Source organism: Cydia pomonella, chromosome 13 (genome assembly GCF_033807575.1).
Source record: "Cydia pomonella isolate Wapato2018A chromosome 13, ilCydPomo1, whole genome shotgun sequence".
Lineage (NCBI taxonomy): Eukaryota > Metazoa > Arthropoda > Insecta > Lepidoptera > Tortricidae > Cydia > Cydia pomonella.
This window is the reverse complement of record NC_084715.1, coordinates 21,591,437-21,612,656: the sequence shown is the minus strand read 5'-3', so window position 1 is coordinate 21,612,656 and position 21,220 is coordinate 21,591,437. Positions and strand designations below refer to the sequence as shown.

General features: G+C 37.1%; 1 pseudogene; it reads left to right on the top strand.

Moving 5' to 3' along the window:
• LOC133524594 (uncharacterized) overlaps nt 1–21,220 on the top strand; it is a 60,356-nt pseudogene that overhangs the window by 25,625 nt on the left and 13,511 nt on the right.

Genomic DNA, 21,220 nt, shown 5'->3' with positions numbered 1-21,220 from the left:
GTAGTATAAAAAAAAATTAGAGTTCAAAATGTAGTAGTAGAAAATTTAGATAAATATTGGGCATCTATTACAAAACCCTAAATAAAATAAAAATTAAATTAGTGACTTATTATTCAAGTTGACACGTTGACTCATAAGCTGTTACATAGTGAAATACGAGTTGGATCATATCATATCATATCATATATTTATTGCGATCATGTTGGTACAAACAAATACAGGTGAAACTTACAAAATTAAAGCACAACATGAGACCCTGTTAGGGTATTGCAAAACTATAACTAAAATCACACAAAAAAAGTACATAATCAAACTATTTTTTAAATTTATACAAATTAAAATAATCTTGTTCTATTAAATATTTTTTCAAATTATTAACAAATTTACCATATTTTTCCTCTTTGGTTATTTCTTTAGGCAGGTTATTGTATGCTCGTATAGTTGTCATATGAGGGCTCTTACTGCTCATTTGCAAGTTACTACTTGGTAGGGCTAATCTGTCTTTACGACGTAGGTTCATGTGATAGGTGCAATGATTGACCTTTTCAAACGAAAACTTCATGCCAGATGAAGCACATCTAAGAGGCTTAGAATGCGTAGGCAGAAAATTCCGTTTATACAAAACAGACATTCTGTTACATGTGTTCTTTGACAGGATTGTTTTTGCTCCCGCGATAACGATGTATGGTTATTTTAAACGTCAAACTTGTATAAAATTATGACATTTACTTGACACTTGCATCGTCTGGGCTATCAAAATCGCTGCCAACTTATCTTGGTCCGACTCTAAATGAATTGGTTACCGCAGCTTATAGATCCTTTACAAGATCCTTGCAACTAACTTCAATGTCACATAAAATATTGGGGATGTTTTAAAAATACTTCACGAGCAAGTCGCGAACTGAATTCAATTTGCTCCCCTCGTCTAACCCCGTATGTATTGAATTTAGAAGCATGTACCAATTTGCAAGCTAAGATGTGTGTGAGACATAAGAAGTGTCTCCTAGGGGTGTAGTCGCAAATTTGACAACCAGTTGGTTGAACTTGAAAATTCTATCAATATTAGAGTGGTTGTTAGATCAAACTTCAAAGTATTACAGGGTGCGACTTTGAACCTCGAATTACAAACGAAACGTGCGATTTGCGTTGAACGTTTATTGGATAGATTGAAATCGTGATAAACGGGACTCATCAAATTGGTTTCGCGATGTTAAAATACATTATTCAATTCAATATTTTTATTTCGAATAATACAATCCATATTAGTGTTCGTACATAGCACAGCAAAACTTATAAATCTATGCCAAAAATTTCAACTTTTCATAACTATTTTAAACCTTCTTAGAATGATCGCTGGATGGTAATAATTAGTAGCCTCTGGTACAGTTAAAAATATGTAGCTGTGAATTCTACATTTAACTTGATACTAACTTTTTTTTTACCTACTCAGCTCATTTTATAAGTAGCCATTGGCTTTTCAAATCTTTCTTCATTTGGTGCATCGCACTTTCAGCAATTTGTAGCGTTATATCGTAGCATTATCGTTAGTATTTGCTACAAATATGTCTGGTTGTAGCATTATAAGAAATATTTGCTACGCGCTACGACGTACTCGTAGCGTACAAACAGCAACACTCTTAACTGACCATCGGTGGACCTTATGCCCTTTCTAATAAGGTCCACCGATGGGCAGTTAACAGTGTGAGCGATGGTACGTGAAACCTATGAAGTACCTACAACGTAGTCTGAAATTAAATGCGATGATCTTGCTCGATGTTTCAAAATAAGAATTTTTATGAGTTCATTCATACAATTTCAATTCATCGATACAGTCAATACTTAAGCGGAGCGATTACCTTGCAATGAAGCGCGTTGATAAATATTTTAATTGAATTCTGTTTATTGAATTACTATTGTACAACGGATTTAAGACTCAAAAATGCTATAACCGCCTGGAAACCATCACAGACTTGCCGGGAAATGTAAGCCCAGTGAAGACGGTCGATTTGCATGCAGCGCCGCGCCGGCTTTATGCAATTTATGCAAGCCGGCTCGCCGTTACGGGCCGGTCACGACATCGCGCGGCGGCGGCAGCGGCAAGCGGCGGCAGGTGGGAACAAAAGGTCGGATCGCTGCGTCTCGCTCCAACCTATGGTCGCTGCTCGCCGCTGCCGCCGCCGCGCTAGTTCGTGGTCGGGCCGTTAGGGATATCTATATAGCGGGGTATTATAGAGTAGGACATACAGGTACTTTTATTTTTGGCCATATTGTGCGAGGTGAATATACCTTACTCTGGAAAACTTTTTTAAGTCTTTTTTAAGTTTTTTAGGGCTCGAATTCTGGTAAGGGCATTTATTTGTGTTTATCACAAATATTTGTTTCTGATTTATGGATTCTTTCTTTGTAAATGAGTATTTATATATAACTATATTTTTATATATAGTGCTTGCTCAGCACAGGGAGGATTGGAAAGCTAGAGGGGAGGCCTTTGCCCAACAGTGGGACACACAAATAGGCTAATAAAAAAATAAAAAAATGGTTTTCTAATACCCACAACACAAGCCTTATTGAGCTTACTGTGTGGGACTAAGCCATTCTGTGTAATATTTACCTATTTATTTATAACGAAAAACTTTATTCATCTAGATCTTTATCCACATGTATTGGCTGACCGTCGCAACGTCTTTTGGACTTTAAAATTTTTGTTACATTTACTTAGTAAGATTCATCACTGTGTGTAATGTCCTATAATATTTATTATTTATTTATTATTTGTGTGTGTGTGTGTGCGTGCGTGCGTGCGTGCGTGGGTGCGTGCGTGTGTGTGTGTGTGTGTGTGTGTGTGTGTGTGTGTGTGTGTGTGTGTGTGTGTGTGTGTTAGTGGGACAAACGCGAGGAGGAAGATTCATCACTGTAGATCCCTAGCCCGCTTAGCCACATCTACTGACTGTAATCTATCTTCCTATCGTACCTACTCCTAGTTCGTCAATATTCTAGCCACAAAATTTACATTTAAACGGGCTAAAGCATCAGTATGCATGACAGAAGTTCAGCAATCATACGCCACGTCTTCGTAATGACAATTCGTTTGACTCCATTATTCAAATGATGAGGGAAAAGGATGGCATACAATGCTTCAGAGAATAGTTCCCCTTCCCAATCCCCACCTACCTACCTGATCCCAAATTAAAATATGGGATTAGAGAGGGACCAAGCTAATGCTGCGTGGCATTTGCAATAACAAAGTGTAGCAATGTCATAGTCGAACTACATAACTTTAGCCGACCAGGGTTTTCTATACTACTGACTACAATGCCATAATACGAAAAAGAATTGCGTCGTTGCTCTGCAGAGCAGGGATCGGAAACCGGTATTTATTGTATGGGAACGAAAACGGTATTTTTTCGTTCTTTGTTAATTATTTCATTTCTAATTGGGCAATCTAATAATACGAAGTCGTTATCTAAAAACACAACCGAGTCCTATATTTGGAGTATAAAATAAACCGAAATATATGTTTATTTCAGAGTTTTTCCAAAAAACCGGTTCCGATCCCTGCTGCAGAGTGCGGGCCAGCTCCGACTCACCTATTGTGCAACATTTTTCATCACACTCGCTCGACAAAGATCTTATTTCATGCAGGTGTACAGAAGGACAAAGGCCTATATTGTTCCCGCGGGAGTTATGGATTGTGAAATTATGTAATTATGAAATAATTTATATAGATTTTTTAAAATTATGTCACTTATTCATACAAACCAAATAGCATAAATGAGTTTTACTTTTAAAATACTGAGGTTTATAATCCAATATTTTTGTTTATGTTTAAAATTATTTAATTTGATTAATTTAACAGCCGTTTCAAATATTCTTACATAATTTTCAATCGTGGCTGAATGCCGAATAGGTCTGGTCTTCGATGCCTAAGATCACCGTATTTAAGAATTATTTCGCTTAAAATTTAGTTTTTTTCTTCGCAAGTGTGATGAAAAATTCCCCCCCCCCCCCCACGTTGCACAATGTACTATTGAGTGTCATGAACGCTAGGTGATTGTTTTTGCTGTACTGTTCGCTTTTTGTTTTTTGTTCTACTAACACTTAGTTTTGTTACTAACCATTATGGACCATTGTTGTCTGTTGAATAAATAAATTGAAATGTACATTAAATAAAAAGTAGAGGTTATGAAATTGAGGTTCTTAACTGTGTATTCTTAGCACTTACTGCCAACGACTTTAGACTTCCTAGAAATCACAAGGGTTCAAACTTGATCCATCACAGCCAGCCTCAGTGTCAAGCGACAAACACGTTAAATCACCAAACACTCGTGCCTCGACTCGAGACGATAACTGCCTCCCCCCACCCTACACCTCCGTATTCAACACTTGTCTATTCACAAAACGACTCGTCTCATATCTAAAATAACTTGAACCATGGGATAAATTACAACCAAATAGAGACAACACTTAAGAGGAAATACCAGATGAGCCCCTTCTGAGATTTGAGAATTTTAGATAAATGTCTCCGTCGCGCTGATGGGAGCAGCTTCTAAAATTAGTGCGATAAGGGCAACTGCAGCTTAGGCAAAAAACCCGATGTAAAAAACTCAGAAATCGAGGTTTCATTCTCGACATTTTCCGCCCCCAAAACTTAACCAAGCGTAACGAAATTTTGGGAACGAAATGAGAAAGAAATTATCTATCTCACCGTTTTGATTTTTTGCGCTGTTATTAAAAAAAGCAAAAAGTACAGACACTGGGAATGGTAATATTGAACTCATATAAAAAAAAGTGAACCCAAAATGCAGAGCAGAAAAGTCGAAAAAGCTTTGTATGGAAAAATGACCACTAATGTTTCCTTTTAATTGTCACCTTGGTTACACTTTTGATTATTACTTTATCTTTGCATTCATTGAGTTGATCCCATATAAAGACATTAAAAATGATGACCTCAGAATATTTTAACGAAGAAACCTAGTTTTATAGAACCAACCTATTGTGACTGACGTATGTATCTCTTAGTTTAAATGGTGACTTCTCTACACCTGTCAGGACTCAACTTCGAAGTTTTATTCTTAAAGATTAATACTAAAACAATGCTACAACCTATGTAATAAGTAGGTTGGCTGGTCTGCAATATACAGCGTTCGGCAAGCTTCGCGAACTACCTTCTGCTCTGACGACCCCCGTTGTATTCATCCATTCAGGCCCTAGATCTGAAAGGGGTGGATTCTTTGCGCTTTTTGTCACCAATCTAGGTTTCAATTTGAGTCTGTCTAGCGAGGTGGAACGGTTTTTGTGATTGAATTTTAGAAACATTTACAAAACCCCCTTTGGCCCCTTTAGATTTTAATTTTCACCGATCCTGATTTGCGTTTGCATAATTTTTTACTATGTCGGAGAATAATATTTCATTTCGCTGATTTCCTTTAAATGCTACACATTTTTCAGGTCCTTAAACCAATTAAAATTACGATTCCTGTGTAAAAGTGGTTTCTATAAAACCCGCACTAAATGGATCTATTAATTGAACATTATTCTAATAAAATGTTTAAAAGAAGCATGGCCGGGTGCATAATTAGAGACAATTTGCAACAACGAATACGATCTTCATCTAATCTCGATATTTCCCGTACAATCTACCAATGCGAAATCCTTTATTATGACATGAACCAAATCCATAACCCTTCACCCCAATAATAAAAGTCAACCCGCACAATGAGTGACGTTTAAACACGACTGAGATAATTGGCCCGTTAGGTCAGCAAACGAAGGGTTGACGGCCACAGGCGAATGAAGGGTACTCTCCATACCGTAATCCAAATAATTTATAAGTTTTGAATAAGAGATTTTTTGGCACGATTTTGAACTCTAATCATTATGAGGCCCAATATATTTTTTATCTTATTTTGGACTGACATAGCAGACGGCGACCACAGCGATACAATCGCGGTTCAGTATCGAAACACTCAAACTGGATTGCACATCTTTTTCCACCTTTTGGCCAAAAACACTCGAACGTTATCCCTTGGCAATTTTATACACCTATGTACTCGTATAAAACAATCTAGGTCGTTTAAATGGAAGAATGAATAGAAATCTCTGTACAAAACTTCTGAGCTTCTTTAATATTGTCACTTTTCCCTTCTGGTAGGCCCCCAGAAGAATCCTCAAGATGACAATCGTTGATAATTTGATAGAAAACTTCAATCTAAGGGGCTGTTTCACAATGTCCAAGTAAAGTTTCACAATGTCCAAGTAAAGTTTCACAATGTCCAAGTAAAGTTTCACAATGTCCAAGTAAAGTTTCACAATGTCCAATTAAAGTTTCACAGTGTCCAAGTAAAGTTCTGAATAAGCTATTGGCCACTTATATGACGAATGATATCATCGCTGGCGTTACACAATCTTCAAATAAGCTTAACTGGTTGGTTAAAGTGCTAAGTTTTGCAGGAAGTTTTATCTGGCAATTAATTTATTTGCTTAGCTATCCGATATTTTACTCAGACTTTGTGAAACAGACAGACCCTTAATATAAATAATATATGCAATAGTCACAAAACTTTTGTAGCATATCTCATCCCGATATATTTTCTTCTTTTTGTTTAGCGATTGTCGATGTACGATTGCCATCTTAGCTAGGTCCCTTGGTGAGAACAGGATCAAAGTCACTTTGTTACAGAAAAAAAATGCAGTGCTCTTGAAACATGTAGTTATCACTGTGAAAAGTGGGCTTAGTGCGATGACTCTTAACCTTTTATAACTCTAGCACATGTGGGTCCTGACGGGTCCCGCAATCTAAATATTCCCTTCCCTAATGGGGGCATTAATAATAAAGATAGAATGCGTATAAACGGGCCATTTGTCTGCGTTGGGCACGAGACGGGCCAGATCAATCAGGAAGAAAGATGCTGGAAAATCGGAAAAATACGAAAAAATCTGTAGAGTGATATCGAAATGATATCAATTTGTAAACTTCGAAAGTCCGCCTTCTAGGACAAGTTTTTTAAACATCATTTGCTTGCTTCACTCTCGCACTGCGATTAGATAATGTTAAAAACTCCGTTCTACTCGTTACATTTCAATTTAAAATGCTGTAGTGCCAGCAAAAGCTTTTTGTACTAGAAATGTCGCAGAAATACGAGCTGTGTGATTAAATACGACGTGTTTGTATCTCGTAACTGGGTCGGAATGCTCTTGATTGATGACACTAGATAGCTGGAGCGTGAGAAAACTGCTTATATTGTTTTTTTTTATACCACGACGGTGGCAAGCAAGCATACGGCCCGCCTGATGGTAAGCAGTCACCGTAGCCTATGGACGCCTGCAACCCCAGAGGTATCACATGCGCGTTGCCGACCCTTTAAAAATTGTGCTTGTGATATTATAGTCAAACAATCTAATTTTGTGGTTAACAGAAAAAAATAGACTAGATTAGATTTATTTATTTCTTAAAGAAAAAGATCTTCAACTTAACATTAGAACAGAAAATAAAAAAAATATAAAATTAATAAATAAAACAATGTCACGACAAAAAATTAATAGAATATAATAAGAATAATATAGGTATTTATCGCTTTTTGGGGTGCTAAATATGTTTTTACTTTTCTAAGGAAAGGGCTACGGAAATTGTAGCTCCAAAATTGACTTTAACGGACACCATAAAACTTCCTCCCGCTTTCGGCACTCGTTCTTTTTTAGGGTTACGTAGTCAACTAGGAAACCCTTATACTATACCTATTCGGTACTAACCCTTATACTATACCTACTTAAAGTAGTTTCGCCATGTCCGTCTGTCCGTCCGTCCGCGGCTTTGCTCCGTGATCGTTAGTGGTAGAAAGCTGCAATTTGGCATGGATATATAAATCATGCATGGCAAGCGATCTGTAAAATCAAAAGTAAGTACTTACAAAAAAAAAATTAGGGTAGGGGATATATTTTTTTACAATACAATCAATGAAAACTATAGCAAACATAATCGGTCCAGTCATTTTTGAGTTATTCCAAAAAGTCTTCTCAGAAGAAAAAACGTACACAGCGCTGCGAAAGTACTCCCTTTCGCTTGTAATGTACATGATACTCGTACTTACTCCGAGTTAGCCCCCGTTTAGCCTATTCTGACACAATGGTAACTACGGAACCCTACACTGAGCATGGCCCGACATGCTCTTGGCTCAATTTTTTTTTATACTACGTCGGTGGCAAACAAGCATACGGCCCGCCTGATGGTAAGCAGTGTCCGTAGCCTATGTATGCCTGCACCTCCAGAGGAGTTACATGCGCGTTGCCGACCCTAATAAATTATGCAGGTTACCTCACAATGCAATGTTCTCTTTCACCTACATATTTATTTACCTAAGTCTTCTTCCTCGCGTTGTCCCGGCATTTTTGCCACGGCTCATGGGAGCCTGGGGTCCGCTTGACAACTAATCCCAAGATTTGGCGTAGGCATTAGTTTTTACGAAAGCGACTGCCATCTGACCTTCCAACCCAGAGAGTAAACTAGCCCTACCTAAGTACTCTAACCTACCTACTAGCTACTACCTACCTAAGTAAGAGGGTACCTAAGTATGGGAGAATAAATAAAAGCATAAATAGACCCATAAATATACCCATAAGTAAATATACCCATTGAAAATTCATGAACAAAACCCATTATAGGTAAAATTGGATGGTCGGAAGCATTTATATTACCGCGTTATCCCGAAGCTTTGTCAAACGAGTTATCCCGGGTATCCTTTCGGTCCAATATTCCAAGCCGAAACGATTTCATAAACCTCGGCCGGCATACCTACCTGACGATATTGAACGTTCTAGCACAGTATAGGCACTAGAGATAGAAAGCTGACTGTCTGAGAGGAAAGAATAGAGAAATTATGTCGACTCCAAATACATATTTTTTACAAAATTAGGACACTTTTAATTTCGGAACTTTACAGCAACGATGATATGATTGATGGTACAACTTTTAGTTCAAATGCTGTTTCTGGCCACGAGCCAACAGTAAGGCTAAGCGTCTAACTTTGAGGCACTCTTCATTTTTCACAACTTCAATTCGTGCTGGAGTTTTAAAAGTGCGGTTGCAACAGTTAAAAATGGATGGATACGTTGAGAAGGCTTCTGTCTGCATCCTTTGCAACTTTTATAAGTCTTTTCGATCACAAACTTTTCCCATAGCGGCCAAACATGTAGTTTAACCAAAAACACGCTCAATTTGAAAAGTTTCTGAATTTTAGCACAGTATTCAGGCATTTCGAGCTCCTGAAGAAAAAATATATTCACAAGACCGAAGTTTTAGCAACTCGATGCGTTTCATGTTCTAAATATACCTATTTTGAGTTCATGAAGTGCAATTGATAGTGGTGGCGGGATATCGATGACGACACCGACTTGCCTATTTTTTTCAAAAGCTGAGCTACAGGAAAATATTATATTTGTTCCGTCTTGCCTGCAAATCATTTTAACGCCCTCGCTGGCCACAGATGGGTACTACGCAATATCGTATCGTAGTTAATTATGAATCGGTGCCGCAGGTGTAACATTTGCTCCACCATACTAAAACGCGTTAAAGGAACTCACGTTTAAATGACTGGGCCGAGCCGTCCGGCACCTCGACCGGTATTCGACTTGCTATAAGTGACGTCTGACGTCTCGTTTTCCGTGACAGGTGATCGGTGAACACGTGATGCTTTCTTATCAATAATTAAAAAAACAAAATAACAAAAGATAGAGGTAGATATTTTTGCTGTAAAATTTATAGTAATGTTAATATCATGTCAAAATTTCATTTGTTTTCTTCGGTAAACTTTGGATATAAGGAGGAATGGTGTTATGTCACGTTTTCCTTCATAAATAATTTTATTTCACTGTGGAAAAAAAATGTTTTTGAATGTATAATTTAAGCTCTTTCAAACGATACACTTACACATACCTACACGATAAATTTTTCCCCTTCTTCATGTAGGGCATTTTCCATAGGTCTTAAAAGTAAACATTAAAAATAATACTTTCAATATAATTGGGTTAGCGTTCGAAACTATTCCATATTGCAAATCGATAGCTTAAGAGGTTCTTGAGATATTTAGCGATGTGACAGACGGAGAGAGTCGCACTATAAGGGTTCCTTTTGTACCTTTACAGTACATATGGGGCTACTTTATAGCATTAGTGCGAGAAGTAGCATATTATGTTACTGTGTCGAACATTTAAAGGGCCATATGTACTGTAAAACGTTGTACGATACATGTGCGAATAGGTAATTCGCAACTCGTGTCGATTTAAAACACTCCCTTCGGTCGTGTTTTAATTTATCGCCACTCGTTTCGAATTTCCTATTTTTCGCACTTGTATCGTAATGTACTATTTTGGTACGGAAACCTAAAAACAAAGTATCGGTCGCCTCGACCTGAACTCGGGCCATTCTAGCGTGGGTCATCCTTTAACCCTCACATACCCCATTGACAATAATGTCAATCGAACACCCCATAAACAATGTCTTCCAAATCATCAGTACTCATTACTTATTACCGTAGCTACGACCAATATTTACATGTTGTAAGCGATAATACGACAAGAGGGAAAGAACCCCACGAGCAGTAGTTAAGGGAGCATGGGGACCGACATTTCATTTGCCCCCCGCGCGGACATGCACCCCAGGGGTGCAAGGAAATGCCTTTGATGCCGGGAATTCGTAGAATATTGCAGGGGTTGCATTGCGCTTATGTGGAGATATTTTTCATTTTTCTGCAGATATTGAGAATGCGATTTGGTATCGATTTATTCGAAGACAAGAAAACGTACCGTGCAGCAAAATCGTAATAATATAATAGGCAGGGCCCTTATTCGACATGCTAAAAGTGACGTTTCGTGTTGATTTCCATTTGATGTGAGAAATATTGTGACTTGTCGAATTGCTATTATCACCACCTGTCAGTGAACAATATCCACACTAGAGGCGGGGCGTTGTACCGGAATAGTTTTTGGAACAGGTTATTTGTAATAGACTACTTTTAGCTTGTCGAGTATTTAAAAGTACGGACTTTGATTTCTGAAATAAAACAAATATGAAACTTTTATCACCTCGTACCTCCATTCTTACCGTTACTTTAGGTAAAATAAAATTTTGTTAACAGATGGTCGTCTGGGTGTCTGTTGTATCGAAAAATAATGTAATAATATATAACAAAAATATGACAATAGATTCATAGCCTTCACTCAAAACGTCACCATATTTCCGACCCTTACCGAAATAATAAGTCGATATTTGTATAAATAATCCTTATTTGTAAGACGCCTAAGCACGGCAAATACGTAAACTGCCTATTGGGGGTCATACTCGTAAAACTGGTATTTTAGACGTACTTTTGGTACGAGTAACAGAGACGTACTTTTGGTACGCAGTCCCAGCTCTAGTCAGGATTCTAGTTGTCAAATATAAGCGTGTCGAATACGTATTAGTTAACTGTCAAATGAAATTAGATCAACGGTAGACTTTTTTGTCGATGGGTATGGCTGCCATGTTTGGATTTATGACATTTAAAAGGGGATCCTAAGGCAGAGAGTAGTTTTTTCTGTACGATTTTGATTCTTCTACTGGACGCAAGATGGAGTTAGCTGCCAAATTCCGATCAGGCTGACGCAACTAGGAAGAAAAAAGTTTTGTATGGAATTTGTTTCGCAAATCATTGCCAACGAAGAAAAAGAAAACGTCAGTGCTATTTATTCTGTCAAGTTTACATCAAGTCTACTGTCAGCCTAATTGCTTTGTTTGTTTTGAAGGCTTCAATGTTTTGTTCGGGCATTTCGTGTAATTTCTTTATTATTTAGTGAAAAAATCGAAAATAGTCAACCGTGATCAGAGTAAAGAGCGAGTTTGTTACAATGCCAGCGAGAAAACGGTTTACTAAGTGTGAAATATGTGGCAAGCGAGCCACTCGAGAAAATCACGATAAAAGGGATTTTATGGCGAAATTTCCCTTGGATGAAGACTGGTAAGTATTGCTTTAGATACTTTTGACCTTATTTTGGGTCAGCGGGCTATAAACACATCGAAAATTAGATATTTTACATTATTTTTCGTTGTGAACTAGGGATGTACTATAACTATCGATAACTGTAGTTTTATTTGTATATCAGTGTAAATAATTAAATTAAATATGTGAAATTTCCTTAGAACTAGCATGCAATATGACCATAATTAATTCGTCGAAAATTAATAATGCATAAATTATCTATTACTTATGCATTAATGGTCATTAGTTAACATATTTTTTTTATCTAGTGATTATTTAATATATTAACCTAAAATGTAAGAAAATTAATCTCTGTTTTTATGATAAATAATGAAATATTATAGGACATTATTACACAAACTGACTTAGTACTAAAGTATGAATGGCATGTGTTGTGGGTACTTAGACAACAATATATATATATATATATATATACCCACAACACATGCCATTCATACTTTAGTACTAAGTCAGTTTGTGTAATAATGAATATATATATGTACATAGTCCTAATTTATAAGTATTTATAAATACATAGGAAATACCCATGTCTCAGGAACAAATATTCATGCTCATCACACTAATAAATGCCCGTTCCAGGATTTGAACCTGGGACCATCGGCTTCATAGGCAGGGTCGCTGCCAACAAGGCCAGACCCGTTCTCATGCTTAACAGACATATAAATACTAAAAAGTTAAAGCATTGATAAAGGGTTGTTGATAACTGGATGCCGAAAAACATGATTTATAGATGCATATTAGCGCGAAATAATCAGTTAATCATCTCATTAGCAAACACATGGAATATAAACTGTAGATAAAGTCATGTTTTTCCAAGGCTGTATGTTTTCAGATGCAGGCAGTGGGCCAAATTTGTTGGGAACGAAGACCTGATACATCTTTCCATAGAAAAGTTACATTTATTCAAACATGTATGTGCACATCATTATGAAAATCAAGCATTTAATAAAATAAAAAACACGACTTAAAAACTGTATTAAAATAATTCGGGTCCACATTAAGCCCGACCAGATAGTAGTCCAATTAAGAACTATCCACTATATAACATACAACTTAAATGTGGACTCGATGCTAACCTGATTTCGAGTACAAAATTTGTAGACAGGAGCCTATGTTTCAACCCTCCCCATTTTATCGATATCGATAAGAATCGTAAGCGTGTAGCGTACTACACTATTTAAATCGCTTATGTTGGTGCTATGGTTCTTTGACAGTTTTTTGTCGTACATTTTGGTAATGATTTGCGAAACAAACTGATTCCACTCGCTAGTATGGAAGTCCCGTCTCTTAGAACGTAGTGATTATATGCTCTTTGACAATGACATGCAGTTGCGTCGATGTAGATCTATCATAAAAACGTACATGTGACGCATGTGACAAATGAAAAAAATATCTTGACAATTAACATAAAGCAATACAATACCACAAAATGTCAACAAGAAAACAGATTTATTATAAAAATACAAATTATATACAAAGCTTCATTTTAAAACCAATGGTCGTGGGTTCTAACCCCGGCTCTTAACAATGTGCATCTTGTAACATGTACCGATTGCTTTTCAGTAAAGTAAAATATATTATCATGAGGAAGATGGAGTATCCCCAATAAGGTATATTTTCCCCTCTGGGTTAGAAGGTCAGATACTAGTGAGACAGGGAGATATAGTGAAGAATGCGGAAAAACAAGCATTTATTGTGTTGTTAGGCTAGTTTTTTTTTTTCAAAATTTGAAAACGAACGCAACAGCATGCTCAAAGCCCCCTGTGAGTCAGAATCTGTTAAATTTAGGCTTAAGACGAAACAGGAGCTGAGCCCGTACACAAATTTGAGATTTTTAGGTAAAAGGTAAAAAATATCGCCGTCGCGCTGACGAGTGTGGCACCCCGTACCTAGCTAGAGACTATCCCTTGTGTGTGTACCAACAAACCAAATTTTAGACAAATATGATACGTCTTCTTCTTCTTTGTCGTTGTACTCTTTGCAGAGCGTCGTGGTCAACTGCTGATATCAGGCGCAGATGTTGCTTGCCGTACGATTTCTCGCCATTTTTCGCGGTTGGGGGCAATTCTGGCAAATGCGTTCAGGGGACCCTTCATGGCAGATTTGATTTGGTCAGTCCATCGCATAGGTGGCCTTTTGCGCGGTCTTTTTCCGTTTGCTCTACCCTGCACCACTAGACGCTCTATGGAGTCGTTGTTCCTCCTCGAGACGTGACCGAAAAAACTGAGTATGCGGGTCTTTACGAGAGTCGGAAGGCGCTGCTTGATACGGAGTTCTTTAAGGATGGAGACATTAGTCCGAAACTCGGTCCAGGATATCCCCAGCATTTTCCTCCAGCATCATATTTCTAGGGCGTCTATCGTCTTCTCCTCTGTCTTTCGGATAGTCCAGGTCTCCGCAGCGTATAAGAATATAGGAAAAACGAGGGCCCGTACAAGCCGAACCTTCGTGGTGTTTGTGACGTTTCGGTGATACGTAGCCTATATGTAAAAACTAGCCAAGACAAATCCTTTATAATTTCAGGATTTTCTACACAGCACAGAACATGGCACCCATATAGATCTCAATTCCGTTGTCGGCGAGTCAACAACAACACATATTCTTAATATTGAACTTAATTGGCTCTCATTTCACATTTATGTTTTAAATTAATTATAGGCATAGATATACCATATCCTATTGTAAGTACAAAGTTTCAGAGCAATCTAGCTAGCCGATTTAAAATGAGAGCGAAACTACATTTGTATGGAGAACCGAATTTGCTGCGGACGCACAATGTAGCATAATCGGATTAGGACCAACCTCGAAATCTCTGTAACAGTCATGAAATTTATTATGTATATAAATTAAAGGCCCCTTTTTCATGCCCAAACCATTTAACATTTGGGGACCTCGAGGAATCCGAGCCATCTTGGAAAATGTATACCATCAACACAACAGTCAACATTAAAACTTATTAAATTCTACACAAAAAAGTCCTCGATATCTTTACGGAACAATACATCTTGTTATAGAGAATACTTACTGAATCTAAGTTTAACGCTTATACACTTCCAGGGGACATTCTCTTAAAAGGAAACTCGGAGGAATATGAATTCTATATTTAACTATACATTTGTACGTGGTCTACCCCAATATTAACATTTTATTTTACTGCGACTACACCAGAAAGAAGGGTTTTGGGTGTACTGATGTTTCAGTACACCCAGTAGCTAGGTATTAAGATACGGGACGGATTTTTTTAAATGACGTATCGTTAGTTTCCTCTTGCCATTCACAACCTACTTTTACTTGTTCTATTAAAGAAAAATCAATACAGCCGCCTTAAGAGGACTCCGAATATTAAATAATATTTTTTCTTCTAGCGCCTAAACTATTGAGCCACAGTATCACCCTGATCAGTAGATCCACAGTTAGAATACAAGTGCTATGCAATACAAAGTTACTAAAATTAACGGAAGAAAAAAGTTTAGGGCTAAATAATACGTCATTTAAAAAATCCGTCCAGTATCCTAAGCTACAGGCTGTCCTGAATCCTCAGTACTTATACCCTACTTTCTGGTTAAGTTGCAGTCAAGTAAAATATTGATATTGGGGTAGATTATGTACAAATGTATAGTTAAAAGTGGAATTTTTATTCTTCCAAGTTTCCTATTAAGAGAATATCCTATGAAAGGGTATAAGGGCTAAATCTGGGTTTAGCAAGTATTTTTTAAAGCAAGATCATTTTTTTTTTCGCAAAGATGTCTAAAACTATTTTATGTAGAATTTTATAAGCTTGAATGTTGCCTTACACGATTATTGAATAAAGAACGTAGATTTAGAGTAAAACGCGAATTTCTCCTGGATGGTCCACATTTTCCAAGATGGCTGTGGTTCCTCGAGGTCCCCAAATGTCAAATGGTGTGGGCATGAAAAAGGGGCCTTTAACGTATATACATACCAAATTTCATGACTTTTTTTATACCACGACGGCGGCAAACAAGCATACGGCCCGCCTGATGGTAAGCAGATATATATGTTCAGACATTTCGAGTTTGGTCCTAATCCGACTGTGCTAATGCCACTATGTACGTAAACTGTAACTGTACTGCGGACTCAACCTTCACGTTATAATTTTTTAAGTATTAACGTTGACATAGTAACGAAAATAATAAACACGTCAATTGAAGTAAACAATATTATTATATGCAAGAAAATTTTGCAAAATAGGTACATTAATGATTAATATGTAAAACACCATTAATTATTGAATTAAAATTATGATTTTGTGTTAAAAAATATGAGACCAATGATACAGCCCGATTACACGGGCTACATATTAAAAATGATTATCATGGAAACAGTAAATATACACAGGTGAACAAAGTTATAGTAAAATAGGTGCATAATTTCAGAGCTTGCCTGGCCCACCTGTACCACCTACCATGACCACGGCCGTCTCCTACTATTATTTTTTTCTAATACCTATGGCCTTACTAGCGAACAGTATTCCATGTTCTTGATCCAGAATTTAAACCCTTAACTACATATTTGTGGCACTTGGGGTTGAATTTGAAACTCTAGGGCACTAGTGTGGCTCTATGAGAGCGCCTTATATAGGCTTCTGGTGACCAGAGGATCAGCATTGTTAACCAGCGCGGAAATGCACCCAGCCTTCTGAGCACCCTACCGAGCGACCAGAATATAGGGCAAATATATTATGTATACGTTTTTGACTTAAGTGTTTTTATCATGTTTTATATATAAACTTACAGATGTCGAACTACCAGCAAAGTTTTTGAAGAGGTGTAGTTTTTATATTTCCTGGTACCAAACTGATACAGGAAATTGGAACATCAGTAAATAATCTACACCGAAGACAATGAAATATAGTCACATAATACTTTAATGTTTTATTTTATTAAAGAAATCGGTAAAAAAATGTGTTAACTGAAAAAGATAAATTTTATTTTATTTGTAGTTGAATAACAAAATATGTATTTAATCTCCTTTTAACATAGGAATTCTCTTTGTGTAGGTACATATAAATAATAGGTACTTAGGTCTTGGTAAGTAATATAGACAGTACAGTAGGTCTTATCTTAATAATTTGAGATCTTATACATGCGTTCCGATATATCTGATGGCGACTGTACATACAATGGGGTCGCGTATACGAGTACAAAGAGCATTAAAATAGTTGTTGATAGACCAAGTGAGCGAGCTACTATGGTACCTATCTTTATATCAATTTTATGCATTATGTAATAGCGCAATACAGAAAAAAAAATTGACAAATGTAGTATTATTTTTATAGTAATAAAGGTTATTCATGAACCATCTCGTAATTTAAAAAAAACGGACTTTATCTCTAAATCATATGCCTTATATTTACAGATGTGTTAGGTTACAACTTGGTTCGTGAACGTGGTTTAGAAGCAACTTGAGACTGGGTGCGGAGTAAATTGCATCAATTTTTTTTACAATTTTGAGCGTTTATAGGAGAATATGTGGAGCGAGCATTATTCGACGTGTAGGTGTGGGTTCAACAAAAAGATCGCATGTCAATAGTTCTTTATTGTCGTTAAAATTCAATTAATAATCGCCTTTATCGACCATCAACTGTGTGGTCACTTTTTAATTGATTGACGTTGTCAGGTACAGTTTCACTACTCGCCGCCGCATTGTTCATAGCGCATTACTTATCCTATCGAATACAAGATGTCGCTGATTCCTGTAAACTTATGTTTAAAAAAAAAAGACGCTTTACTCTATGCCATATATTGTAGGAAAGGAAGGGTATTCCCTGTCGTACGTCAAAAAATCCAAGATGGTGCCCAAGCCCATGGACAAAAAAGTCTAGCAATAAAATCAACACTTGTCAAAATTTGACATTAGCAATCCAAAGTCAGGTGACAATCAAATCAAACCGAACCACTTCGAGTTCAGAGCCATTTCAAACTATATAGTAGTAATAAACAAAGTTGATTTTTGTTTGATTATTTTTTCTATGAATGAGTTTTGATTGTTCCAAATGATAATATCCACAGTTGATAGAATCAACACTTGATACAATCAACATGCGATAGAATCAAGTGTTGATTTGATGTGGACGCGAAATTTGACAGTTGTGCATCTCGAATAAGGCCCCAGTATGATATAACCCGTTTTCCTTTCCTGTGGTTTAATCTATTTAACCTATTCAACCCCCAAGGCAAAGAAGGAATTTTGAAGTTTGACGAGTGACGAGTGGCATCGTAGCTCAATTCCAATTGAGTTATATTGCTTTTAAAAGTGACTACATTTTCTCGTTATGCATAGATTACTTTTAACTACATATTCAAATATAACGAATTGCTTTGTCGAACTTTTTATTTTTATTTATAGCAAATATGTATCTTACATATTTACAGTTTTTATTAATGACTTTTTTAATAATTTAGGCATTTGTAGCTACATTAACAAGAATATATAGGTACACATGCTAAAGTGAATTAATGTTCTATCATTGAAGATTATAATCTTGTAATCAAATATTCTATTTATTGACAATAACAATATACATAATGGATATATACAGATGATTACTATAACTAGCTTATATCTAAAATAGGCCCTTGAGGCATTGTACCAAGGATGCTGGCGGCATTTCCTCGTTGTATCGCAATACTGATACGTTGTGCGAGGAAGCCGCCAGCTCTTCGGTCACCAGTTACGTCAACCAGACGTTTCGCGATTTCTCCAAAAAACTTGTGCGCGCTGGGACCCCATGGACCTAGAGTTTCAACGCCAAAAGGTACAAAAATTAATAATATTAATTATTAATATCTTGTAATTAGATACGTTATTTGTATAATATATACCTAGTAGGTATGATCGTTCCATTAAGATCCCCTTCGTATAAATCTTACAAAGGCCCCATTTCACAACGGGATAAAACTCTCATGTTCAGCTCACGGCTGAATTTATGCGAACCCACAGAGCAGAATAAGTAGTTTTAAATTGAAGCAGCACTGGGATTTTCAGAACTTATTGGTGTATTGTAGTTTTCTGTATTAATAATGTAATAAATATAAGTACCATCCTATAATCACGCAAAACGCGTTATATCGGTCTGCAAGTGTGTTCTATTTTTTCGTGTACTTTGTTTGCGTATTGGACTGCAGATAACTGTCCCTTATTTTAATATTAAAGACAAACAAATTATATTTTAATTAACCTGGCCACCTATTTAACTATAAATTCTAAGAAGTATTTTCAAGTGTATTGCCATGCATACTTAAGTTATGTATATATTACCTATGCTTTTTTACCTAAAAATAATGCTTAATAACATTTTAATTTTAAACAACAAGTGGAAAATATAGTGCTCAGACCACTTTGCCGTTACATCAAAACGAACCGAGAGTAACGAGATAACTTCACATGATATCTAGACCTACGTATATGTTGCCTATGTATAACTTAGTTATGGCCCACTTTAGTTCGAAGGTTTTACCGAGCTGCCCGGTACGCTTAGGTCAAGTAGTTTGCTTGAATTTTGTTAAACTGTATATAATTATCATTATACACTTTATGGTACTATCTGGTACTTAACTTTCATAAGAAAATTCTCATGCAAGTTTCCACTTAGAAATTTTGCGTTCAAATTAGGGATAATTACTCAATGTTCTTAACTGCTGACGACTGTTTCATTTAATATTTACGTCATTCATTGGCGTTCAAGTTGATACTATGATTGGCAATCGAAACTAACTGTAAGAAGGTTTAGTAATAAACGTGCAGCAAAAAATACCGAGAACATTTTATGGGAACTTTGCAGTTTTTGGAAAGTCTCTTTGGTACGTTGTTAATTACGAGCGTTTTACGACTACTGTAAGCAAGACTTCAGAAAATAGTGGGTATAGTAAAGAATATTGTTTTACCGTTATAAATAAATAATCGGCCTCTGGGACAATTGCATCGCTAGGGCGCTACATATCGAAGTACAAATTGCACAGAAGCATTTAGTTTGCGATATCATTCACAGAGAATTTGCTAGATCTGGACGCACTGCTTCGGAAACATTCTCTAGACTTTGCCATCCAACTTTGTTATTTGCCGTGGTTGTCTGAATTTTTAGTAAATATAATATATAATTTAGTAGGTTACATAATTATATTAATTTCACGGTCACGTATTTGTAGTTACTCGCGCGACTTTCACTTCGAAACCTATAGTTCTCCATTTTCAAGCACTAACGGTGCATGAGTAACGGTCACGATAGCCGCGCACCACATATACAGTTTAGTATGTTTGATTGAGACTTCATTTGTTGCAGATGAGATGTGGAGTTCAGTGGACGGCAGCGGGAGCGCCGGCGCCGCGCCGTGCGCGCGCGGCAAGCACTCTGCCACATTGCTCGGAGGTTACGTTTACGTGCTCGGTGGAAGAGGGGGAGGAGGTTCTGTACCACTGCGAGACTTCTGGAGATACTGCTTAGGTGAGTGCGCTTATGAACTAGGAATTAGGGAGGCGTTCTACCTTTGGTGGGAGGAATGTTTGAGTGCTTGGAATCTATGGTCATAAGGAGTTAGGTAAGTACTTTGTTACATTGCTCGGAGGCTACGTTTTCGTGCTGGTAGACAGAGAAGGTGGGCGCTTAGTGTTGTTGAGCGACTTCTGAAGATACTGCTTAGATAAATGCGCTCTTAAACCCTTAGGGGAGGCCTTCTGCCTTTGGTGGGAGGAATGTTTGCGTGCTTGAAATCTATGGGCAACTAGTAAGTCAAGCACTCTGCGACTCTCTGGCTGCGAGGCTACGTTTACGTTCTGAGGGGTAAAGAAGGGGGGGTTTCGTGCCATTGAGGGTTTTTTTTTATTTTGATTATATAGTACAAACGGCCAATACATTAATCTCACTAAAGGAAACACTGGGAATAAAATTTTCATCACACTTGCTCGACGATACGGTTCGTAAATCCTTCGAAATTCGTCTTGCCGAAATTAGGCAGTAGTTTTTTTTCTCACAAGTGTGATGAAGAAAATTGTGTGTGGCACGGACGGTACAAAGGATTACGAAGTCGTATCGCCTCCGGCTTCGGGCTTCAACTCACACTCGTTCGTCAATTCTTGTTTACCGCCCTCAATATACAATGTATGTACTAACTATTACATGCAAGGATAAAGTAAAAGGTTCTAAACGATTCGGGATATTGAGGTAGTACTAT